Raw genomic sequence first — 27,152 nt, 5'->3', positions numbered from 1 at the left:
CTGAGCCTTACTTCCTGGGTGGAATTCCAGGAGAGTTAATGAGATGACAGAAATAATAAGGCAGTATGGAGTAAGGAGATGAAGGGGGCCTGAAAGAGCCTCGTTGACTTTCTGTGCCAATGCAGTTACAAAAAAAAAAAAAGCATTAATACTGATCTGAAGGACCTGAACCAGAGGAATCCTTGAAGATGGAGCTGAAAGCTGACTCATCATGGACAACTGATGTGAAAATTCAATCAATGGCAGACATATGACAATGCTTGCAATGGGAAGTCCTTGCTTATAGCACTGAAAATCCCACCACCATTATACAAACTCCTGCCTCTCCACAGGTCTACAAAATCTTTTAGGTATTAATATCTAGCCCATGGGGAAAAGTGGAGGAATATCAAGAACCAACTGAGTTTAATCCTACAGCTCATACTAGAAATTATGTGAGATTCTCAAAAAATAAATATTATTTGCTACCCATCTGAAGGGTTAGGTGCAATTCATAACGGATGCATATATAAAAATATGTTGTTTAAAATATAATATTCTGTGGAATGCACTGTCCTTTTTATTTAAATGATATGAAAAAAATAGAGAAGGAAAGAAAGATCTATAAAAATAAACTGTTGGCTATCTTCCCTAAGTAGTACAGTGTGCTAGGTGTTTCACAAATATTTAGCATTTTCAGAAAGCGAAAGCGAAGTTGCTCAGTCGTGTCTGACTCTTTGTGACCCCATGGACTGTAGCCTATGAGGTTCCTCCATCCATGGAATTTTCCAGGCAGTGGGTTGCTGTTCCCTTCTCCAGGGGATCTTCCCGACCCAGGGATTGAACCCAGGTCTCCAGCATTGCAAGCAATTTTACTGTCTGAGCCACCAGGGAAGCTATGTGATAAATAGTATCACACAGAAAAATAACTGTGTAATAATATCACACAGAAAACTATGTGATAAATAATATTACCCCCAATCAAGGCATGGGGGGATCAAATCACTTATCAATGTCATTAAGAAACTATTGAGCTAAGATTCAATGCTATGCTTATATATATATTCAGAGCCCCTCAAACCCTTTTTGAAATTTCCCACTTAACAAATGCAGTTTAATTGAAATAACCATATAAAGAAAGGATACCAAAAAAAAAAAAAAAATACACACACACACTAGATTTTCTCCTAAATCAGAAGGAAAATAACCTAAATTTTCCACTTCACTTCAACTTTAAATGTGAATATAAAAGATATCAACACCAAAATTAAAAAATATATTTCTCTATTATCATACTAAGAAATCTATTGAACATATCATTAAATATTTCCTTTGAAAATTGATAATAAGTTTTTCATTTTAAATATATCTGGTAAGAAGATTAAATAATGGCTGGAAGAGTTTAAGAAAAATAACATGAAACCAATTACAGAAATGATTCATAATATACATCTTGATTATTATGAAAGACTATTATGAGAAGCAAATACTGGACTTTGGCTTGTGAAAACAATTTAAAACACAAATAGGGATGTAGAATCTAGAATTTAATTATTTGGATTTTATACTGCTAATGCTTTATAAATACTATAAATATAAAGGGCTTGCAAAAATTTATCTAGCCATTGGCATAAAGCAGATACACATTTTCTCCAGAGCTGATAAATTCTACTTAACAATTAATAAAATAATGGAAAGTAATGAAGAAGCTAGAAATCTCAGAAATCACTGACACTTTGAGAATCTTATTTACCAGAATTAGTGCTAGATCTAATGGAAACAAATTTGTTATTTACATAATCCAGAGGTGACGGATAACAGCATGCAATTGTGAGTCAAGTAAGAAAAATTGTTACTTTAATCCAAAACATTCCAGAAATCAATCAACACAACAAATTATCAGTGTGATAATATATTCAACACATTTGACATTTACATTAATTGGAGGTAATGAAGAAAATATTTTTTGTTGTTTGTTGGATGAAGTTAAATGGGCTGGAAATGCGTATGAATAAAACATCATTATTACTCTCATTCTACACCTGTTCAAATTTCTACTGACAATTTGATATTTTTATTAGAGCCCACACGTAAGGACGACAAGCACAAATGACAATCTTTTACACTCTCAGGATAAAAGTAAACAAGCAGTGTTTTGTGCCCAGCTCTCTTAAACCGTGGCGCTATAAAAAGTGCTTAACTAGCCCCCGAACACTGCCACTTAGTCATGACTTCTGGTTTTATAAATTATTTACAGTTTGCTAGGTAAGAGGCTGGTGGAAAATGCCTTTCTTAGCCACTTGATTGACAGTATAATTATACTGTGTTTTTGTTTTAAGCACTGTTATGCAGAATCGTATGCCATAAAAAGTAAATAGGAATTTTATGAGCTTTTAACTTTGACAAGGTCATGCTGAAGTGTACCAAAGAGATGTCATGAAAAGCCATAGCCATTATTAGCTGTGTCCTGTAAGCGCCACTGCACCTCAGAGCTCCACTTGGGTTAAAACATGTATTGGCTACTCTCTACCTCAGCAGAGGAAGTGAGGGCAAGATGAAAACCACGAGTAGTGGGCACACTGAGTCTCTGAAAGTTCCCTTTGTTTCTCTCCTGTGAAGCCTGGTTTACAAGTTCAATTCTGCAGTCAAGAAAATGAGACACAAAGCAATGTGCATAATAGGTTTGGTTTTATTTTGGTCACTTTTCTCTTATCTCAGAAGCCTTATTCTCAATTATTTTTTCTGTCTGCTTGCTTTTGTTGCCTTTTTTTTTTTTTTTTTTAATTTAAACTTGCTAAGACAGCGGCAGCCGGTGGTGGGGATGGTGAACAAGATCAGCCATTGTTACAACGTGAGTGTCAACAGGCCTATGGTAATCAGCCTTGAGTCCTCTCATGCTACCCCAATTGCCTCAGGATAAATGCCTACTCTTTTAAAAGCTCCAGTGGGATCTTTAAAATAAATAAAACAGATGTGGTTTTAAGGTCTTTCCCCAAAGGCCCAAATACCATGTCAAAGTCAATTTATCTAATATGGCAGAAAGGGACTACCCAGCTGGGATTTGAACAGTTGCTTCTAGCTGATGGCTGACCTAAAAGTTGTTCTTCATATAGAACGGGGACTCAAGGTTAGCTTGGATGAGGTCTTTTCTGTCATAAAATTATCTACATTTTTTGGTGTGCTTCTCGGCACTTTTGGCTTTGATCTCATTGGCTTTAACCTCCTAATATTGTGAGGATATCTCAAGCCTTTGGAGTCATTGCTTTTTTGTTGCCCCAACAGAATGAATGCATTAATATTTGTCTTATGCATCCTGTTCCAGCTTTGGTACTCTGACAACAAATTTTTTCATTTCTCTCAAGTCATTTATTCTTTGTGCTCAGTGTCCATGACCACTGTAAGAAAACGAGAAAGGATCACTGCATGATGATGGTGGCATTGGCAGGGCACAAACGTCACTTCACACTTTCTTGTCAACCTATATTCCACATGCTGCCCATCTTGGCAGAGAATGAGTGATTGCTCACTGGCGATTCCTTTGATCAATCATCTAGGAGTAAATTGTTCTGAATAATGACCTATTCCATCTTTCTACTCGGAATATATATTACAAGAGGCCAAGAAAGAGACTATTTCGACTCAGTTGTAATTCACATTCACCATAAATGCAAGGCAGAAATCTTGGAGTCTTGGGTCCCTTAAATGTGAAACATGGTTATGAGTCAGATTCAAGCTTCTGACAATTGTCTGGGCCCATTTACTTTCAAATTTCTGCTGGAATGCGAATCTGTACAATAATTTCAAAGGAAATTTCATGGGCAATCACTCTGTGTGTGTGTGTGTGTGTTTAGTGTGTGCGTATGTGCCTGTGTGTGTACAGAAAGAGATGAGATGGAGAGGATTTCACTTTTGCAATTTTTTCAATTTGAAAACAAAAATTTGTTTTCTGTGGTGGAGTGGTACAAGACAGTATAATAATCTGATTGCTTTAGGTGTGAAACTAAATTTTCCCCTCCTCATACGCTTGAGTGAATTGATTTAAGCTCTTCTTTATCTCTGCAGCAGAAAGAAGGGGAGACAAATTGCCACCTTCTCTCATGCGGTAGTGCTAGGTGTATTCACGTCTCATCTGGTATTACTAACTTATCTAGGAGGATGTTTACAAAAGGATTCTTTGGAAGCAGTGCCGACATTCCCACAGAAAGATAAAAGGTTTCTAGCTTTGTGGTTGTACCTGTCCCAGGAGCTGCGGTGTCAGTTTTTAGACATTTCCCTAGATACCAGAACAAGTTCAACTTTCTGGCTTTATATAAACTTTTATGTGTGTGTGTGTGAGTGTGTATCTGTATATATCACTACCTGCATGTGATCTTGTGGATGCACACACACACACACACATATATAATTTAGAGTTGATATACATATACATATATATTTCAAATGTTGATACTGTATTCTATGTTAAATTCACTGAGAAGGATTCTTCTAAGAAGCTTGACTGTAATCATTTCTGAAAGGTTACCAACTATTCAACATTATTTATAGTAAAAATATGCTCAAGTATTTCTGATTTTTAAAGAGAAGGACATCTGAAATAATAGCCTTCATTCCTCCCTTCCACCTAAAGGGAGGATTTATCAATGAAACATTTGATATATTTGTTGATGCTTAAATTATCTATGTTTCCCCTTCTGAATAATGTGTACAGGAAAATCTAGCTATTTTAAATATTGTCAAAGATTTTGAATATATACTAAATATGGTGGTGATGTGCTCAGTGAGCAATTTAATAACAGTGATACATTTCTGAGGTTAGAATCATAAATCCGTTTTTCTAACCTGTACTTTTCATCATTAAATCTAAACTCTTTAGTTAAGGAAATCACTCACTTTTTTGTTAACTGGTTAGACTTCATTTGAAAGTAGCAAAAATTATGATGATCAATTCAAAAGTCACTTTGACAAGAGTTGTGTGATGAATATTTTCATCCTGGGTTTTATCACTAAGTGATCTTCATACATTCCCTGGTGAAGTGGTTTTGACTAACTCAGATTTATTTTCAAAAAATAAAATCACAGAGATGGGATATATCAAAATGTCATCAACCTCTTCCATGTCAGCTGGATTCCATACATGAGACACATATACTCCTTGGTAAATACTTTTTCTCAGGTTAACTGTGTGAAAATTGGGAGCATCCTCGCTTGACATAGAAGTTAATTTAGTTAACATATATTTATTGACGGATAAGGCAATGGCACCCCACTCCAGTACTCTTGCCTGGAAAATCCCATGGACAGAGGAGCCTGGTAGGCTGCAGTCCATGGGGTCGCTAAGAGTCAGACACGACTGAGTGACTTCACTTTCATTTTCACTTTCCACTTTCATGCATTGGAGAAGGAAATGGCAACCCACTCCAGTGTTCTTGCCTGGAGAATCCTAGGGACGGGGGAACCTGGTGGGCTGCTGTCTATGGGGTCGCATAGAGTTGGACACGACTGAAGTGACTTAGCAGCATAGGAAAAGAAAGGTATGACTTCTCCCTCATGAAGTTATAGTAATATACCACAAACAGCGATCAGGGTTTCAAACTTCCAATATAACACAATCGAATACCTTTTATAAAACCCTGGTGTTATACGGTAAACTTATGACAGAGATGTTCAAACTTTTATGCAACTCAGAATTACCTGTTATTCCCTGAGAAAAACAAATGCCTGGACTTCTCCTTCTCAGTTTCTGGTTACATACATCTGGAGCATTCCTGGTTATCTATATTTTTAATAAGCCATCCAAGTAATCATTGTCTACAACAATGTTTGAAAGCTAATGGTCCAAAGTGAAAGCTTTCATCTTGCTTTTTTTATTTTCTCTAACATTAGAAATACTAAAAGGCCAATGTATTATTTAAACATTAGGATATAAATTAACGGATTGATAAAAAGGATAACAGAAAATTCTGACTAAAAATTCCTGTAGTTGGGACTGTACTTAATATTGTGCTTATAGCACTCTATTGGCACTCTGTATTTTTGATGCAAATACAATATATCTTTACTTTTAGAAAATGTAACAGTGAAGTTTTCAGTAAAGAAATTACTAGCTCATATACTTAAGGAGTTATATGGTGGTTAATACTGGGCTTCAGGTATGGTGTGATCTGGTGGTTTACATTCTCTCTTAATTCTATATGTATACTAAATCTCTTCAATCATGTCCGACTCTTTGGTCTGTCAGGCTCCTCTGTCCTTGGAATTCTTCAGGCAAGAATACCCTCCTCCAGGGGAACTTTCTGACTCTCACACCTAACTCACTGACCCAGGGCTTGAACCTGCATCTCCTGTATCCCTTACATTGCAGGTGGATTCTTTCTGATTATCAATTCCACCAGCAATTACTACACCAGCTTTATATGTTATGTTCTTAAAGCACAACATAAAGAAAATCACATCTTTGTACCCCAAACTGCCTAAAATATGTTTATTTCACTCTATTTAAAGCAACTTGGAAGGCATGCCCATTGTAGAACTAATGTCTGAGCTAGAGGGATAGGACTGCTTCGGTCAATTTGTAACAATGAGGGTGCACACGGAGGAGGAGACAGGGTCCAGCATACCAAGAACCAATGCTCTTGCAAAACACAACAGTGGTGGGACAGACTCTGGGGAGACGACTCCAGTGTGCTCTACTGGAGAAACTGGTACGAATAGATTGAAATAATTTCCCCAAGCAAGGATATAGTATTAATTCTAAAGATTGCCAAGATGTTTCCATTCTTTCTCTTGAATGATTTTTCTTCAAAATACAATTTGAAGGTTCATATAAGAATCAAGAAAAACACAATCTTGAACTTGGGAAATCATGAATTTAGGAAAAACAAATGATGCTCCAGTTCTTCTGCCTATTAGAAGCTATGGGCCATTTAATTTCACTGTGGGCATCACAGTGATACGGCAAGTGATATGGCAAGTGGTATGGCAAGCTGGTAGTAGATGCTATGACATTTACGTATAGGTTGCATACATGATCAACACTGTACTTGTCTTCACCCAGAGTGCAAGTAACTATGTTATTAATTCTATAAAAATGAACTTGAGGAGCATAGAAAATAGCTTAACTAATTATGTACCATAGGATGTGACACCAATTTCAAGGAAATAATTGTGCAGTCCAAGCTGGAGGTGGTTTGATGACAGACTGTGTCGAGGTGAGTAAATGTAGCTTTAAAAGCAATGTGTCAGGGACTGTCTGTGAATTTCACTTCACTGCCTTTGGTTTGTGCCAGTGAAGCAGCAATGGGAAGTCTCTAGAGTGAGTTAGGTGTGAGGAAACAGGGAAAGCCAGGGTTTAATTTCCTCAGGACCACCATGCAGCGTTTCAGTGCTGTAGAGTAGAACTGTTCAGAGGATTGGATAGAATATTGTACCTAAATTCTACGTAGGAAAAAGAAAGAATCCATAATAAAGAAATTCCAGATTGTGCAAATCACTCCAATACTTTATGTAAGGTAGAAACTCCTCTAAGCAAGATGCTAAATAGCTTGGGCTTTGTAGTTGGCTCAACAAGGACTTCTTATTTCTATGAAAGGGCTACAAATCATAGAACTTACCCTGAGCATCTCTGTAAGACACAAGGTAATATTCATGTTGCAGTATATTATAAAATCAAATAGAGAAAAGTGATAGCTCTTTTAAAGTAATCTTATTATGGAGCTTTCCCAGTGCCCCAGGGGTAAAGAATCCCCCTTCAATGCAAGAGACACAGAAGACAAGGGTTCAATCCCTGGGTCAGGAATATCCCCTTGAGAAGGACATAGTAACCCACTGCAGGATTCTTGCCTGGAGAATCCCATGGACAGAGAAGACTGGTGGGCTATAGTTCATGGGTCACAAAGTGTCAGACATGAGCGACTGCACATGGACACATACACATACGCACACACAATCTTATTATTACATCATCTTCTTGGTAGTTAATGTGTCATCTCTACTATCAAAAGTCGAATAGCATCCCTAATGGCCTGCAAAAGTGGGATTGACAAGTGCTCCTATTTACTTCTATCCCTACCCCTCCATTTCCATCAGGTTTTAAACAATTATTTTGAGTCTGGATGTGACACATAGGGATTGATACCTACCTCTACTCGGAAGATGAAAACTTGTACCTAGAGCAATCAGGCAGGTGCAGCAAATGAATGAATCATTTATTTGCACCGTGGTCGCTGGGAGAAGGTAGGCCCCCTCTAAAGAGGTGGAGAGACTCCTAAGAGCCCTGTCCTCAGCTGCCATTTTGAACGTATGGGCCTCAAAATGCTAGACCTTCCAGTTTTTCAAGAGAAGCTAGAAATCAGAGTTTAAATGTGAAATGTCCTCATTTAAGTAACTTGAAAACAGGTTATATAAGTCAAATAACAAAGGTGTGCAGGCCAGGTGTGGCTTATGGAACCCCAGGTTCCTCCATGTCACCTTCAGGAGCCACAGGATAATGAAATAAGATCCATCTTATCACTGCTTTGTTTTATTCTAAAATTCAACCTGCTTCTCTGGACCTACAATTTGTCAGTCATGAAAATGGTTGTGTCTTAATGTCATATGATATTGCTTATATGTGGAATCTTGAAAAAGGTTATAAATGAACATTTCTACAAAACAGAAATAGAATTACAGATGTAGGAAACAGACTTACAGCTACCAGGGGGTAAGGGACAGTGTCAGTCGCTCAGTCATGTCCTGCTCTTTGCGATCCTATGGACTGTGGCCCACCAGGTGCCTCTTGCATGAAATTCTCCAGGCAAGAATACTGGAATGGGTTCCCATTCCTTTCTCCAGGGGATCTTCCTAACCCAGGAGTCAAACCTGGGTCTCCCACACTGCAGACAGATTTTTTATTGTTTGAGCTACCAGGCTGGGATGGAGGGAGAGGAGGAGGGATAAATTAGGAGATCAGGATTGACATATACACACTACTGTATATAAAATAGATAAGTAGTAAGAACCTACGGTATAGCTCAGGGAACTCTACTCAATAGAGTAATGTAATGACCTATCTGGAAAAAAGAATCTAAAAAGAGTTGATATATGTATATGTATAACAGATTCACTCTGCTGTACACCAGGAACCATCACAACATTGTAAATCAACTATATGCCTAGAAAAATATTTTTTTAAATGATTGTGCCTTTCAATAACTTTCCAACTTGTGCCTCCACATTGTTGAACTGTTGAGTCTAAGAATAAGAGTCATAAACACAAACACTCTGGAAGCAAAGTATTTAAAGCTAACGTCTCAAGTGGGCTGGGCATGGAAGGCTAAGGAGACCATGGTGCTGTGTAACTCCTGTTAGAAAAGAGTAGTAAATGTCTCTTTCAACCCAGAACAGTTTGAAGTGAAAAAGAGTGTTATTAACAATTACATTAAGATAGCAGTTATAAAAGGGGACACACTTGAATATGTGGTCATCTTAAGAGATAAGGAATGCTGAGTCCACAAGAGCTTACATAGGATCTTTAAGACCATATGAGTCATAAATAGAAGTCAGAGATGAGAGTTTTATGTTATATCTCTAATTTTTAAACATTAGTTGATAATTTAAATTTTAATCTCGGCATGCATGCTCAGTCTTTGTGACCCCCATCCCCTGCATTGTAGCCCACCAGGCGTCTCTGACCATAGAATTTTCCAGGCAAAAATACTAGAGTGGGTTGTCCTCTCCTGTTCCATTTTTTAATCTCCACTTAAAACAAAAAATCAAACCTACCACCCAACCGTATCTGTTAGTGAGATCTTGCACTCTGCCCTCTAGTGTGCAAACTTGATACAAGGCTTTGCTTTCATGCTGCTGCTGCTGCTGCTGCTGCTGCTGCTGCTGCTAAGTCGCTTCAGTCGTGTTCAACTCTGTGCGACCCCATAGATGGCAGCCCACCAGGCTCCCCCATCCCTGGGATTCTCCAGGCAAGAACACTGGAGTGGGTTGCCATTGCCGTCTGCAATGCATGAAAGTGAAAGTGAAGTTGCTCAGTCGGGTCCGACTCCTAGTGACCTCATGGACTGCAGCCTACCAGGCTCCTCCATCCATGGGATTTTCCAGGCAAGAGCACTGGAGTGGGGTGCCATTGCCTTCTCCATGTTCTTCTTCCCAGTGTGTGTTTCTATCTGAATGTTATCTTTGTCCCTTGTTTGTTTTAGATGCCCCAGTTGGTCCCTGTCATGAGAACATGACTTCTAGCCATCTCTTTCATTAAACTTAGTCTTTGGAGACTGAAAATTCTCAATCATCTCTCAGTTCCCCTTTGGCCCTCCACTTTCAGGGCTCCTGCTTAGGTGAAGTTTTATTCCTGCCCATTCTGGTGAGGTGTCCATAGCCTCAGCTTTGTAATCTTGGTCCTAATATCTCACTGTCAATGGCAAGTGTTTAGAAAAGAAGCTCTTTACAACTGGTATTTCTATTCTTTGGCAGAAAATTACCTTTGTCAAATTTGCTAACTATAAGACAACTGGCAAACATAAAATAATTACAGTCCTATATCAGTAAACACCCAACTGGTGAACAATTTCATAAATAAATATGGCCTTCATAAAGCTAGTACAATCTCAAAGCTGAGTATAAAATGTACCAGCAACGGTAAATATAAGATTAGTGAAATTTTCATAATTGCACTATTTTGTTCAGAAATTAAGGAATTTTCAAAGTGAAGCTCTCTAAATGTTATATTTAATACATGCATACTTTAAAAAATCTCTCAGCAAATGAATAAATGCATCAGTGAAAGCAATACATCTTCTAGAGTTAAATTTGTGCTTATATGATGTACGGTGATTTCACTTGCATGTACATATTTAATAGGTGCGTAATCTTCTAGTTTGAATGAGAGTCATCATATATGCAGGCGCCAAGAATTGGCAAAGAAAATAAACATTAAATTGAGTTTAAATGTTCTTCAAAATTGATTATAGCAAATTACCCAAACTGAAGCTATATTTAGAAGTAAACCTAGGAAATCTTGTTTTGGCAGATGATATAGGTCTTCTGACTAAAGACGTACAAATTCATCCCAAGGGCTTAGAAGAGTGCTCCTGAGCCGAGGAGCAGAGCTATACTGACTCCTTTTGATTCACTGTCACAGTTGAAGTTATACACCCCAAATTTTGCATTTTGATTCAAGATCCCAGTTTCTAATAAGTGATATTCCCTACAATTCTAAAGCTAGTCAACATATTTTTTACTATATACTTGATCATAACTGGGCACAATGGAATCCTTCCTTTGGTCAATACAGGTTTCAGTATCTGAACTTCAAACAGTTTGAGTTTTTACACCTCTTTAATATACCCCTGTCCTATATATATATTCATAGAATATATTAATATTTTCATCAGCCAAATTGTTTTGTTTTCTAGATCTGGTTAGGTCTTCCAATGGTCTTCTAAATAGTACTCTTTGTGTTTTATATACCCTTAGAATGAATTTTATTCTTATATTTTGTGCCCATATTTCATTTCTAATATATACCTATAGCCTATAAACAGACTCTAGATTCTATGAATACAAAGGAGAATATAAACTGTAGCAGCCCTCAAGTAGCCATGAGCTGCAGGACAAAGCACACGGAATGAATATAAGTTAATAACAGTAACTACTACCACCATCCATCATTTTGGTTAGCAAAATTTACAGTATCTGAGATTTGCTAACAGATAACTAGGTAGCATTACCCTGTTCAACAAATAGCCTAGATCATAGATATACATTATTCAGAGGAGAGGAAACTGAGGATTAACAACTTCAAAAGTTAATTAGTAAATGAAAGATTAGTAACTTGAATCCAGAAGCCTGATTCTAAGTCCTTGGCACACTGATACTATGGGATTTGGGCAAATGAACAATTATTTATACAAAAGAAAATAAGAAAGGTTCCATAGAAATAACTATTTTCCATTTATTTTATAAAATGTATTTGATACCTATTATGAATTAGGCAGTGTGCTAAATGCTAGGTGATCACATACAAATAAAACATAATGTTTTCCCTTTAAAAGTTCACAGTCTGGAAGGACAGACAGACTAAAAAAATAATTAACAGGGAGGTAAGGGCAGCAATAGACATATGGAATGAGGGCAACAGGGAGTCAGGCACCTGCTTGGGCGGGTGAGGAATGGCTTCACAAGGAAAAGACAAGTCTTACTGAGACCTGAAGAATAAGGTGAAACTGCCAGATGGCCTGAGTGAAGTTCATTTGTGGCTCAGCATGTGGAAAGGCATGGAGACTTGAAACATCATTGTATGTATGAGGATGTTGAAGCTGGGGCTGTTGTGGAAGTGGAGAGAGTCTCTTGAGTTTAGTCAGGCCGAGGCAAGTTGAACACAGCCTTTGGGTAAGAAGTATATAGCAAGTTTACCCTTTAGAGTTTTTTCTACTCAGGATTATAAAATGTGGAGCCACTGAGAAACTAAGCTGGAAGAGTAAAGCAACCAGATGTGTGATTTAAAATAGGGCAAGAGTGCAGAGAATAAGTAGGATTTTTCTAAGTACCAGATCAGGGGAGAAGGCACAACAGAATGACACCATATGGTGTGTTTAAGGAAAAATGAGTAATGCAAAGTGGGAAAGACAGAGACAGAGACCCAAAAGGTTGCTTAGGCTAGATTTTAAAGGGCCTTCAATCCCCTGCTTAGGAACTGTTTTGTTTTACAAGACATGGCCAGAAGGATAATGTGATCATATCTGGATTTTAAAAAGATAAATCAAGAAGAGTGATTGTCGGCAGACAGCCCAGGGAGTAGGTTTTGTGATAGTCCAGGTGTGAGGGAAAAGGAGCCAGAAATGAAGTAGCAAATAAAATGGAAAGAGGGCAGTGAATTTAAAAGAATCCTATGTAGAAACAGCATGACTTAGTAAGGAAAAGGATGCACCTGGTGAAAGATAGCACAGAGTTACACTATTCCGAGGTTTGACTATGTGTTCTTGTTACGGCTTGTCTTGTATTATTATGTCTGTAAAGTGTAGATGATCTGTCTTATCAGATTGCCTATATTAAAAAGGTTCTTGTTTAAATTCAGGATGGATCAAATTGCAGTGGGCAGTGTCTACAGATAGCTGATAGAGATGACAACAGAAGGTAGAATAGCAGTAGGCAAGAAGTCTAAGCTAAGAAGATGCCCAAGACTTCTGAGCCACAAGATTCTGGGCTGTGAGAAATATATAAATGAGGATTGGGGAACTATATTTCAGTCTTAGAGAGTACAGGGCCATCACAAATATCTGTTCAACTTCTTAGTGAAAATATGAGCTCTGGATTAAAGAATCAAGATAAACAGAGGAGTGGAGAAAGAAGACAGGTAAGGTGCAAGGCTGTATCCTGATCACAAGAGAGAAGAAGCAGCTTAGCTATGGTTTAGTAACTCAGAGTAGAATTAGTAGCATTGTTGATTTGATAGTGAGCTGACCAACTTTTGCCTCCTTGCATCTCTTTCAGAAACAAACTGAGTCCTGGAGTCTGCAGAGATCTAAACCCATGGGTATAATTCATGTCTCTAGAGGACCAGCAATGCAGAATTGAAGTCAGGACACTGCATGATTGGAAGTTTTTTGAAGAAAATTAAAGGAAACAATTCACTGAGTTTCTGTTCTGTGCCAGGTACAGTGGCAACTGGTCTCCACATTGAGGCATAAATATTATTTTCATTTTAAACCAACGTTCTTAGTGGTAACCTATCTCAAATTGCAGAGCTGGGTATCTGGGGTCTGTTCAGTTTAACGCCAAAGCCAAAACAAATTCTTCCATCTAATGCTTGTTCCTTGGAGTAGTCCACCAGGCCATTCCAAATGCTTAGCACATGTGCACACGCATGCACTCACACACACAAACACACAAAAAGTGCCTGGCAGCTGACATTCTAAATGCCTCCTAAATCAAAGAAGTGACTCTGTTTCTCAGTTGAAGAGAGATTGAAGAGACGTCCTCTCAGCAAAGGATAAAAACAGGAATGCATTGTTCTGTTAACTCCCCCAGCCCCTGGTTGCATTCACTCCCTGTCCCCTCCCATGCTAGGACACCAACAATGTTCTAAAGAAAGCAGCCAGTACCAGACTTCTCTTTCATTGTTGACTGAAGTCCATCTAACTTCTGACCTGTTCATCCCCTCTGCTTGCAGGAAAAGAAGCAATTGTAAAACAGACTTGGATTCATATAGACCAAACAAGGAGCCAAAGGGTCATTTGAGCACTTTCCAGTGATCATGGAAACTCCATGACTGACCTAATCAGTGAATCAACTAGAGTTCTTAGGTCAGGAGTATGAAGGCCCTCATCATTTCACTATCAAAGCACCAATCTCTGAAATATTTTTGAGACCTGCCTTCTGGAAATCTGGCTGAGATGGTGCAAGAAATGGCAAAGCCAGAGTGGTATGAGGTAGGACAGTGGTTATTTGCTGAAGAAAGCACAAACTGGGATTAGTCTCTGCTGATTTTGCAATATATCTCACCCAAGGAGTGCCGTTTGCCTTAAGACAAAGTTGTGTTTGTAGTTGGGAGTATTCATTCATTTCTTGCTAAACCATAACAACAAAAAAATTAAAACTGGTCAAACTCAAATGCTAAGATTTACACTCAATTTCCTAGCAGCCAGGCCTTGTACATTACATTCAGGAAAAAGACTGCACCCATTTCCTTTTGTTTCTTCATTGCTTTAAACTTGGTAGACAATTAATAAAATTTTCTGATTAATTTATAAGGGCTCAGAGTATCATACTAAGAATCTATGTTTTTCTTGTACTCCTAATGTATTTTATTTTAGGCACTTGTGCTTTCTTGTCCCTGGGTTGTATGCAGCATGATTTATTAAACACCTTAATGCAGCCTTTTGATAAACTAGAAACTGTCTCATATAAAAGATGGGCTTTATTTTTTAAAGACACAGACTCATTTGTACTTGATCGTGAAGGAATCCTAAGTCATCAGGAGCCATGGTGCTGAGAGGCCAGGATGAGGTGGTTTATTATGTTCTTATTACAGATTCCCTGCATGGCTTCCTTGCAGGGTGAGGCTTTCTTTTCCACACCAAAAATGACTCAAAGTTTCTAGTGTACTATTTCACTCCAAAAAACACAGAAGGAGAAAAAGAATTTGTATGTTTTTGGAATAAATTTCAGAAACTACATGGTTAGGAATGATAACATGGAATTGATGTTTTTAATAACCCATAGTTTGAAATATGACAAATCCAACCATCTCACAGATTAAAGGCCAAGACACTCTGCTAAATCCTGGAAAGATGGAGAGGTAAGAGGGGTGCATTCTAATTTTGAAGTGGATTCACGAGAATGAGACTACACACATGCTAAACACACAGGAAGTAAAAAAGAAAGCACATTGTTTCAAACAAATTAACTAAAATATTAACCAAACACCAAATGGGAATTAATATAAAACAAACAAACACCAACTAAAGATATTTTATCTATCAGTTCAGTTCAGTCGCTCAGTCGTGTCTGACTCTTTGCGACCCCATGAATCGCAGCACGCCAGGCCTCCCTGTCCATCACCAACTCCTGGAGCTCACTCACACTCATGTCCATCGAGTCAGTGATGCCATCCAGCCATCTTATCCTCTGTCGTCCTCTTCTCCTCCTGCCCTCAATCTTTCCCAGCATCAGGGTCTTTTCCAATGAGTCAGCTATTTGCATGATGTGGCCAAAGTATTGGAATTTCAGCTTCAATATCAGTCCTTCCAATGAACACCCAGAACTGATTTCCTTTAGGATGGACTGGTTGGATCTCCTTGCAGTCCAAGGGACTCTCAAGAGTCTTCTCCAACACTACAGTTCAAAAACAATTCTTCTGTGCTCAGCTTTATAGTCTGACTCTCACATCCATACTATATTTCACTATTAATCTCAAATCCCTTGGATGTCTTAAATCTTCAATACTTTTTATTTAATTTCACATTTATATCTTAATTGGAAGTAACAAAAGAAAAGAGAAAAATCAAAACAAAACAAAACAAAAAACCCAGGAAGATGTCTAAGATTTCCAAGTAACAATAAGCAGGGCTATCAGAGTAATCTCAGTGAGGACTCAGTTCAGTTCAGTTCAGTTCAGTTCCTCAGTCATGTCTGACTCTTTGCGACCCCATGAATCTCAGCATGTCAGGCCTCCCTGTCCATCACCAACTCCTGGAGTTCACTCAAACTCATATCCATCGAGTCAGTGATGCCATCCAGCCATCTCATCCTCTGTCGTCCCCTTCTCCTCCTGCCCCCAATCTCTCCCGCATCAGGGTCTTTTCAAATGAGTCAACTCTTTGCATGAAGTCGCCAAAGTATTGGAGTTTCAGCTTTAGCATCAGTCCTTCCAATGAACACCCAGGGCTGATCTCCTTCAGAATGGACTGGTTGGATCTCCTTGCAGTCCAAGGGACTTTCAAGAGTCTTCTCCAACACCACAGTTCAAAAGCATCAATTCTTTGGCACTCAGCTTTCTTCACAGTCCAACTCTCACATCCATACATGACCACAGGAAAAACCATAGCCTTGACTAGATGGACCTTTGTTGGAAAAGTAATGTCTCTGCTTTTGAATATGCTGTCAAGGTTGGTCATAACTATCCTTCCAAGGAGTAAGCGTCTTTTAATTTCATGGCTGCAATCACCATCTGCAGTGTTTTTGGAGCCCCAAAAAAGAAAGTCTGACACTGTTTCCACTGTTTCCCCATCTATTTCCCATGAAGTGAAGGGACCAGATGCCATGATCTTAGTTTTCTGAATATTGAGCTTTAAGCCAACTTTTTCACTCTCCTCTTTCACTTTCATCAAGAGGCTTTTTAGTTCTTCTTCACTTTCTGCCATAAGGGTGGTGTCATCTGCATGTCTGAGGTTATTGATATTTCTCCCGGCAATGTTGATTCCAGCTAGAGCATCATAATTTAGCCTTAGAGAGAACCAGACCTTCAACAAATGTCTGTTTAATTACTTACTCAACATGTTAACCCTGGAGTAGATTAACCAAGGCAAAGATAAATACAGAGAAAAAGGATAGGTAAGGTACAAAGCAGATATGCATGCCTGGTATCTGTCTGAGCTGAAGTCAAACTGTGTGGTTCATCTAGTTGTAACATTTTTAAAAAGAACAACAAGATCCCACTCTATAGCCCAGGGAACTATATTCAATAATTCAATATCCTATGATAAACCATAATGGAAAAGAATATTGGCAAAGGAACACTAAAGAAGAATGTGTATGTGTGTGCGTATATATATATGTATAAAGTGATTCAGTTATACATATAATGATGTATATGCATGTGTACAACTGAAGCACTTTGCTGTTCAGCAGAAATTAATATGGTATTACAAATAAAAAAATATAAAAAGAAAAATATTAAAAATATTTCAACTAAAAAATATTTTAAAATATACTTTCTTTTTTTCCAGAATATGGACTTCATGGTTGTGTGAATAATATTAGTTTGTCTCAAATAAAACTCATTTGCTACATGGTACTTGTTATAGGAATAAAGGCTGTGAAGGCAAAAGAGCTTTGTAATAAAATATGAATGTTTTGAAGTCCAGCAGGTTTGGAACTAAATTCTGGCCCTATTACTTCCTAGATCTCTGAACTTAGACGGTCATTTGACTTTTCTGAACGTATGTACTGTCATCTGTACAACGAGAAAAATTATCTGTTCTCAAGATTTATGAATTAATGTGTTAAACAGGACAGTGCTGGAGGATAATAGGAGCTCAATAAAATGATAAAGAGAATTAGAAGACACATGGGAACCCCATGGGTGATTGGAAAGTGGATTGTTAAAGTGACCTGGGATAATGACTGATGACATCAGAATTAATTTCAGTTTCTGCAGAATGTTTACTGACTGTATGTTGAGAACTCTGCTTTTGTGGGGGAAAAGCAAACTGTTTAAAAGTATCCTGGAAAAAGCATCATAGCTAATATTGTCAGTTTTACCCAAGCTATTTTAGTATCAATTTAGTATCATTCTTTTAGTCTTTTTGGTTTTTTATTCCTCCAGGTATTGATTTCAACTCCATATCTGGCTTTACTGAGAATCCTTCCCTTAGTAACTCATGGATCCAACATGGGATGCTATGCTTCTTTAGTGCTTTCTGGTTTGTGACAACCCTGGGATTAACACAACTCAATTTTAGACCACAACCTAAAAGATGTTGCTTTTAGAACAGATGTTGCTGAGGTCTTTAGCTGTACTTGATGATCTGAAGAGGCAGTTTCTTTGTCTGTGTGGTTAATTTTAAACACAAAAGTCATTCTCATCAACACTCATATTTTCAGTTTTGCTTGGAAAAGAAAACCAAAATATCTGAGCCCTGAATTCCTAAGAACAACAATTGGCTGGAATTAAGTGGGGGTGGAGAAGATACCACAGACCAGCAGCCAACCCTCCAATCCCTTTCTTGAAATAACTATGCTGGTTCAGATATACACAACTGCCCATCTTTGTGACTTCTGGAAAAATGACTTGCTCAATTTCTGAATCTTCCTTTTGACCAGACACATTTTTCTTGAAGGATTTGAGACCAAATATGAGGTAATGCAAAGAGTTGACTCATTGGAAAAGACTCTGATGCTGGGGTGGGGGGTGGTGTTGGGGGCAGGAGGAGAAGGGGATGACAGAGGATGAGGTGGCTGGATGGCATTACCGACTCGATGGACGTGAGTTTGAGTAAACTCCGGAAGTTGGTGATGGACAGGGAGGCCTGGCGTGCTGCGATTCATGGGGTCACAAAAAGTCGGGCACCACTGAGTGACTGAGCTAACTAACTAACTATGAGGTAATGGAATGTTAGGAGAGCTTTCCTAGGGGTTTCTGAAAAGATTTAGGTTCCCCCTAAATCTTCTGAGAAAGTTTCCAAATTGTCCCTCTCCTTTCCTCTGGTTACTATTAGTCATAATTACGAGAATTTGAACTGCTGCAGCCATCTTGCTACCATCTTGAATATAAAGCCCTATGACCAAAGGAGGACAGAGCCAGGAGAAATTCCAGGAGACAGAGAGTCATTCAAAACCCCACTTGACCTCTGCACTGACTTACTGCATGCAAGCCAATAATTCCTTTGCTTCATCCATTTTAAATGAGGTGGTCATTGCCTGTCTTTTAAGGAACAAAATTGATGGTGTGTACCCCACATAAGCATCACCATATTTTCATAGCAACAGCTTTTCGTGCATATGTCCTGACCTACTTTCTTCCTATTAGTTACTTACGGGGTTCTGGTCAGCATTTAAGTTAGTGTCTTGCATTATAGACACGCCCTGAAACAAATCCTAACCAGGAAAATATCAAGGCTCATAGAGTTTCAGGAATCAAGATGAAATATGGTAATGGATGACGTCTCCTCCTTTTTAAAAAGGAGTAATGGAAGGAAACTCTCCCAGGAAATGCCTCCTATTTTTCCATTCATGAATAATGTTTCTGTCCAGGGCAGAGTATAAAAGAGTCTATCAGGGTGAGGGCTCTGAATTCAAAGAGCTTAGGAATAGATTCTTTTATACTAAATATATTGTATTTACGTATTTTCATACTTGTGTGGGGCACTATATTTTTGTGTTGCAAGAACAGGCATTTATGAGCTTCCTCTGCTATGCATCAAAATATGTATATTCAAGAATTTTATTTTAGAATGAATACCCTTGACAGCTCCTTTAGCTATTTCCCAAGGAGCTGCATTCCAATTCAGGGAAAAGTCTCCAGTTAGATTTTTAAATCTAAAATCTCAACTAAAAAAAAAAAAAGAGACAGAGAGAGAGAGAAACATGGGAATTCCATGACAGTTTAGTGGTTAGGGTAGTGCTTTCACTGTTGGAGGCCCAGGTTCGATCCCTGGTCGGGGAAACAAGAACCCACAAACTGTGCAGCTTGTCCAAATGTAAAAGAAAAAAGGAGAGAAAAACATAAAAACTGTATATACATGGGATTTTGAATCAGCTAATTAGAAAGAATGCTATTCTATCCAAAAGGCTGGAAATAAACCATTATTCACCACTAACCCACTGAACTTTGTTGCTGAAATCATTCAATACCTTAGCTTAGGGATTTGTGTAAACTTTCACTTAATAAAACATCTTCAGTCATTAAATTAATGTACATACCTTAAGCAGAATATAAATTTGACATTTTTGGACACTTCTGATTTTATTCTCAAGGTTTTAACTAAAAATAAATGTGAGTTGAGTCAGACAGAAAGAGCTCGTCTGTATGTTCCTACCATTTACTTGCACCTGAGGTACATTCATTTTAGCAGATTCAGTCCAAAGTTAGAGTCAGAAATACAGGAATTATAATATGATCTCTATTTCTGCTAGAACTGTATGATACATGCAGCTCTTCTGGCTCCTCAGAGACTTAGTTTCTTTCCTAAGTATAGAGATAATATCCACTCTTTCTTAGCCACAGGCTAAAATTATATAATATATGGAGTTGTATTATAAAAATTAAGATAATTAGAATAAAATTAAGAGAATTAGAAGAATAAAAAGCAATTGTTAATAAGTCATCATTTTCTCCAAAGCACCTGATGATTTTTTATTGAGGTATAATTTACACAGAGTGACTTAAAAATATAGCTCAATTAGTTTTAACAAAGTTATGCATTCAGTAATCTATATACCAGTCAAGATATACAGCTTTTTCATCACCCTAGTAATATTCCTCATGTCTCTCCCAGGGAACCTCCTCCAGTCACTCAATGATTTCTTGGATATGACACCAAAAGCATAGGCAACAAAAACAAGAATAGACAAGAGGGACCACATCAAATGAAGTGGGTTGTCATTTCCTTCTCCAGAGGATCTTCCTGACCCAGGGATCAAACCCATATCTCCTGCATTTTAATATTTAGCCTAGATTAATTATTATTTTCTAAGAATCTGTACTTCATCCTGAAGATGACCTCCTCTGCCAAAGGGGAGCATATCTTGCCAAAGGACACAAGTATAAGCTTCATCAAGTGACAACCTTCTTTCCTCTAAGTGAATTTCACATAGAAGAAAATGATATGAAAGGGCCTAGAAGTAATGCCCAGTACTCCAAATATGAGCAGAAGACAGAGTTGATTAAAATATATATCTTCAGAGCAAGAGTGAGAATATGTGTGTGTGTGTGTGTGTGTCTGTGCATAATTTCTCATTTACTTATTCCTAATGGTCCTGAAATTAATGTATCAATGAAAATTAAAGTATGAAAACCAATTTGATGCTCTCACATGAAAACCATTATTAAATTTCAGTCTATAAAAATACAATACTGCAAGTTATCCATAATATAAAAGGTATCATCATTTTTATTCCTACTTTCATTGAAAAAGAAATATTCAATCAGATTTTCTCTTGATCACTTTATTCAATAACCTTTGAAATTGTCTCTGGCATGAACAGATAATAATTCTGAATTAAAATCTCTTTCTCAGACTCATTTTCTATGTCTGGGGTTTGACTGAGCAACTTGGAAGCAGAGTATATTATTTTTTTTTGTTTGTTTGTTTTTTCCCAATCAGCACTTTTATATTAATTTCCAAATAAATTTTAAAATGTCAAATGTTAGGTGTTAGCTATATACTTTTATTTACTCCATGAGATGAAGCGTTATCATTCTATGCATTAAAATTCTTGCAGGCAGTACAATTTCACATGCATTACTTGTGACTAACTTGGGCTTGGTGTTTAAGGTTATAATATTACCATTAGTAAAAATGAGGAGGACCAATATACAATATGCAATACAAGACAGGGGTCTCTCATGAAGTCAGTGCAGACTTTGTTACAGGTATTGTTAATGCAGCTGAAGTCATGTGTCAATAAATGTTGAAACTAGGCTGGGAGAACAAACTAGGAGATGATGACAATTAACTCATGACACCATTGCTTAAACACAAGAGTGAAGAAAAAGGACAAAGATCCAAGTACATAATAAACCAAGAAAACTTCCTATGATAAGATTACCTACAGATCAGAATCCCCCATGGTTACTGGCAGAATGTGAAAAAAGTTCTTGATCTTGTGAAGTTAGAAGCCGGTCAGTCAATAACAAAACTAGAAATTTGTCAGGTGACTATATACAGGATAAACAGCTATCAACTTTTCTCATGAATGCATGGACAGGTATCAAAGAAAAAAGCAAGAGAAAGATCATGCATATTTCATTAAATTAATAATAAATAACTTTAATTTTTACTCAACTGACTTTCATACATAATGCCTACTTATGCTTAATGTGATTCTACTAGAAAACACATTTACATTACTAAATGCTTAGTAGTTTACTCTTCCAGCTTAATATAATGAGACATTGTACATTTCTTTGGCAGAGGAGCAGACAGTTACAAAAGTACTACTAAAACTAAATGTTGCTGCTGCTAAGTCACTTCAGTCATGTCCGACTCTGTGCAACCCCATAGATGGCAGCCCACAAGGCTCCCCCATCCCTGGGATTTTCCAGGCAAGAACACTGGAGTGGGTTTCCATTGCCTTCTCCAATGCATGAAAGTGAAAAGTGAAAGTGAAGTCGTTCAGTCATGTCTGACTCTTAGCGACCCCATGGACTACAGCCCACCAGGCTCCCCTGTCCATGGGATTCTCCAGGCAAGAGTACTGGAGTGGGGTGCCATCGCCTTCTCCGAAACTAAATGTTACTAAATCCAAAACTAAATGTTATGGATTTGTGAGATATATGCCACTAAGTTTTACTATATATCCAGTTTGCAAAGAAATATACTTTGGAAACACAGAAGATAATTAGGCAATGGATAATTCAAATTAGAATTTCTAAACTTGTTTTGTTTCTAAATTAAGGCCAATAATAGCCTGTTTTGCTTCTCTATTTTTACAAGACTTTACATTTTCAAGACTTTGCCAATAGACATTAACCGTTGTGGTTCAATCCCATAAAGTATCTGAACCAGTCTTCACTGAAACAAGGGATATATCAGAAGGATTCTTAAATCAAATCTCATTCCTCAGACTCATGACTTGTCACATATTTAAGCTACTTTCAAGCAAATCACATCCCAAAGTTAAAGGTTTCAACAGCAGGCCTCAGCATTTATTTCCTGAAATCTCTCAAGGCTGTGTCCCACTTTTACAAAACTGGTTCCGGAAACATGCAAGCCTATAAACAAACATGGGCTGTGAATCTGTTCCCTCCCCTAATGGAGGATGTCACCTTGCCCTTACAACTTGTTTAAAGAATGGTGCAATGCAGCAAGCCCACACTGGCTCTTGATTTTGTTACTTTTCGGGAATTTTGTGAACTTTTGCTCAATAAAACCATGATTTAAAATTAAATGTTATAAACTTGTAGTGAAATTGATTATGTGGGGTAAAAGAATAGTAAATACCGCAAACTCAACACTTCTGGATTGCCTTGGGAGGTTACCATCACAAAACACCAGAAGTTTCCCATGAGTCCTGGAGGCTAGAAATCTTAAGTCAAACTGTCCCATGCTCATGCTAAAGGCTCAAGGGAGAATCCTTTCTTGGTTTTCCTAGCTCCTGGGGATTGCTGGTAAACTTTTGTATTCCTTAGTTTGTGGCAACATAACTAATCTCTGTCTCCCTTTTCACATGACCTTCTTTTCTGTTGCTCCTTTTAAGAACACCATCATTGGATTTAGGGCCCACCCTAATTCAATATGATTTCAGCTTAAATTGATTATGTCTCCAAAGACCATATTTCCAAATAAGGTTACGTTCACAGGTACCAGAGATTTTAAAATTTCATAACTTTCCTTGGGGACCCAATTCAACCAACAACTTCCGAATTACTGAACTACATTTTACTTTATGTTATATTCTTGGGTTTATAGTAGAAATATTTACACTACAGCAAACACTACAAAACCTGGCAAAAACTACAAATGAAGATTTGATTTACATTTTCTCTACAAGGCCAGAAGTAAATATTTCAGGCTTTGTGTGCTGCTTTGTCACTGCTGTTCAGTCACTAAGTGGTGTCCAAGTACTTGCGACTCCATGGACTGTAGAACACCAGGCTTTATAGGCTCCCCTGTCCTTCACTGTCTCCCGGAATTTGCTCAGATTCATGTCGCTTGAGTTGGTGCTGCTATATATTCTCTGTAGCAACTACTTAACTCTGCTTTTATACAGTGAAAGCAGACACAGGCAATATACAAACAGGCTTAGCAGTGTTCCAGTCAAACTTTATTTACAAAAACAGGGAGTAGACCAGATGTACCCTATGGGGTGATAGTGGGCTGACCTCTGGTCTAGACTTAAGAAAGTAACATATAAAATATTAACAGGGTAGACAAATTTCAAAATGTGTCGCATCTTTATCAGTTATTTCACTAATATCACAAAAATTGATGAAATATGTTTAGTTTTTAGAAATTATTACTATTCACTTCAACAAAGAAATTAATTGCCCAAGTCACTGATGAATGTAAGTGAAGTTCCAACACATGTATTTTTGTATTTTCGTACTTTTTGTTAGAATAAAAATCAATACTCATGTCAGAACTACCATGTTAATCAATCCGTTGCAACCATGAGTTAGTGACAGACATCAGAGTTTGGCAAAAATTAAAGGACAAAATTAAAGAAGATGCTTCAAGAACAAATTGGCCATGTGGAATTTAAAGAATATTGCATGTTTCAATATTTTTTTGTAAATTCTGTCCTATACATTATAAATTTTATGAGTATGCATATATACACACACTTTGTTTTTCTAGAGAGTTGCTTGTTAAACTTTTTTGCCAGTACACCGCTACACAAACTCCTGAGTGTTGTAATATTCCTGCAAATGGTAGTACATATATTGGGAATGTAAGCTCTGATAGGATGGTGATAGAAGTCCAAAACATAAAAGAGTGGAGAAACAAACATTTTTACCACTTCCAAAGACCAATCAAAACTTCAACCTTCAAAAATACATTCATGAGCATTAACATACATGATTAAGAAATCAGAACCCAAAAGAAAGCCTCACAAATGAGTAAATATTTAGTACTTTGACATTTAAATTTTGTCTTTCATTAGATTGTAATCTCTACATATTTTTTTTTTTAATAGCACCTACCAAAGACAAGTGACACCAAGTTGCAATAACCACCTGGATCATACCTAAATTTTTGACATCTTTGCTACACTATGGCTTGGGCCACATTTTTATGGCCAGCTAGCCCTTGAACCTATGTCCTACTGCTTATGTGCTTTCCATTGGGTATTGATTCGTTTCTTTAGCCTTTCTAAAGGATAAGTTCCTTTCATTTCTTTTTCTTTAACTATAGATTGCTAACATACCTCTTAGTTCAGTTCCTCTACACTAGAAATATTATGAGAACTAAAGGAAGTAAAACATAGAATCAATCCTAAAGAAAATGAACCCTGAATATTCTTTGGTAGGACTGATGCTGAATATGAAGCTGCAATACTTTGGCTACCTGATGCAAAGAGCTGACTCACTGGAAAAAACCCTGATGCTGGGAAAGATTGAAGGCAGGAGGAGAAGGGGGCAACAGAGGATGAGATAGTTGGATGGCACCACCGATCCAGTGGATGTGAGTTTGTGCAAACTCCAGGAGATAGGGAAGGACAGGGAAGCCTGAGTGCTGCAGTCCATGGGGTCACAGATTCAGACACGACTCAGCAATGGAAGAACAACAATAAAACATAGAAAGTGATCTTCAGAGAGTAAGTGCCAAACAAATGTATGCTGTGACCATCCCTCCCACTAATTTTGCTATTACTAACATAATTATTAATTTTCCCAGTAGGCATCAGTTTTCTGAGAATCCAGGAAGCCTTTGTTAGGCTCCATGACTGGGTATAAATGATATCTGGAAAATAAAATATAAATAATGCTATTTCTATTCATTTTTCTCATAAAAGTAACAGAACTAGTCCTGGTGGTATCATGCCATAAAATACGTCATGTCAGAAAATGCTCTGGTCTCAAATAGCTGCATCCATGCATGCAGGCACCTACCCTGGCTGATGTCAGCGGATGGAAATGCATGTTGAATTCTATCTAACCTCCATCACTGCATGTAAATCAAGCCATCAACTAAGGAGTGGTTATGGCATGATCATTTTTACATTGTGTGACATGTTCCTGTTGTACTGTCAACAAACATAAACTTTAATCTCCACAAAGAGAGCTTCTGTAAACCGTATGTCACACTAATGCTTTTATTTTGCACGCCGCTTTTCCCCAGAGAAATTCCTTTTACTGTGATTTCTTTACCACAATTGTAATTCATTTCTGACTGACATGCTGACAAAACTATTCCATTTCTTTATATGATTGTACAGTCATTGATTATTTCAACATATTTTTGCTCTCTCTTTTTCCTTTTAAAAATGAATACTGTTCCTATTGTCTGCACAGATGGCTTTGAATATACATTCAAGTTCAGGGATCAGTACATAATCCTCTCTATTAGATTTGCCATGCTTAATTTGAAATTTCATATCTTGACTTTGGACAGCAGATTGAAATCATTTCCTCATCACCAAAAACGTCCTTTAGAATTTAAAATTTATCAGAATCAAAATATCATGGTTTTAAAGACTGATGTGGCCTGTTTACACATAATAAATGAGAAAAATATTGAGAAATCAATGGAATCTTAAATTCAATTTTATGTCAAATTAGACTAATCCCAAAATGGGAAATAGGGATTGATAGTTTAATAGGGATTGATAGTTTTGCTAGATGGCTGGATAACAAGCTAGTGATGCCACTACCTTTCTCCAAATATTTCTTTTTTACTCCTAAAGACATTTCACTTGTTCCTCAAGACCATATTATTGTTCTCTATTCATCTTGACTCCTCATTAATTTATGAGCATCATTCTCGATACCACTTGCCTCCTGCAGATATTCTGATTCTAACTCACTTACTTTCCCTTCTGCTCAAGTGAGATGTTTAAGAGTAGGGAGACCTATAGAGACATTCAGAATAGCTTTCTGTTTAGAACAATGGATCTTTCTCTTTTTCATCACCCTTGAAGATAAGAACTCTGCTCACCTAAGTCTCTTTACAGTTTTTGGAAACAATGTAATTTTTTACTAAACATGTATTTTGTTGACAAAAAAAAAAATAATGAAATCGCACAAACTCTCCTTTCTTATTTCAATCACAATAAGTAATGTTCTTGAAGAAATCAACTTGGTT

The 27,152-nt window shown here is 37.4% G+C and overlaps 1 long non-coding RNA gene across 5 annotated transcripts in view; it reads right to left on the bottom strand.

The window, feature by feature from the left end:
• Positions 1-27,152, bottom strand: part of LOC147369852 (uncharacterized) — a 1,128,106-nt gene that overhangs the window by 205,572 nt on the left and 895,382 nt on the right. The window contains exon 8 of one of the 5 annotated variants that reach the window (XR_015167969.1): positions 2,898-3,374. The exons of 3 other annotated variants lie outside the window; for them this stretch is intronic. This is a non-coding gene — a long non-coding RNA (uncharacterized LOC147369852). Of the gene's footprint in view, positions 1-2,897; positions 3,375-27,152 lie in introns of those variants that run through there. One more of the 5 variants, XR_015167968.1, reaches the window with a different exon arrangement.

This window comes from Bos grunniens, chromosome 7, assembly GCF_055505025.1.
Source record: "Bos grunniens cultivar Pamir isolate PY7600 chromosome 7, Bosgru_T2T1.0, whole genome shotgun sequence".
Taxonomy (NCBI): Eukaryota; Metazoa; Chordata; class Mammalia; order Artiodactyla; family Bovidae; genus Bos; species Bos grunniens.
Note: the sequence above shows the minus strand (reverse complement) of the source record. Positions and strands in the feature narration are given on the sequence as shown.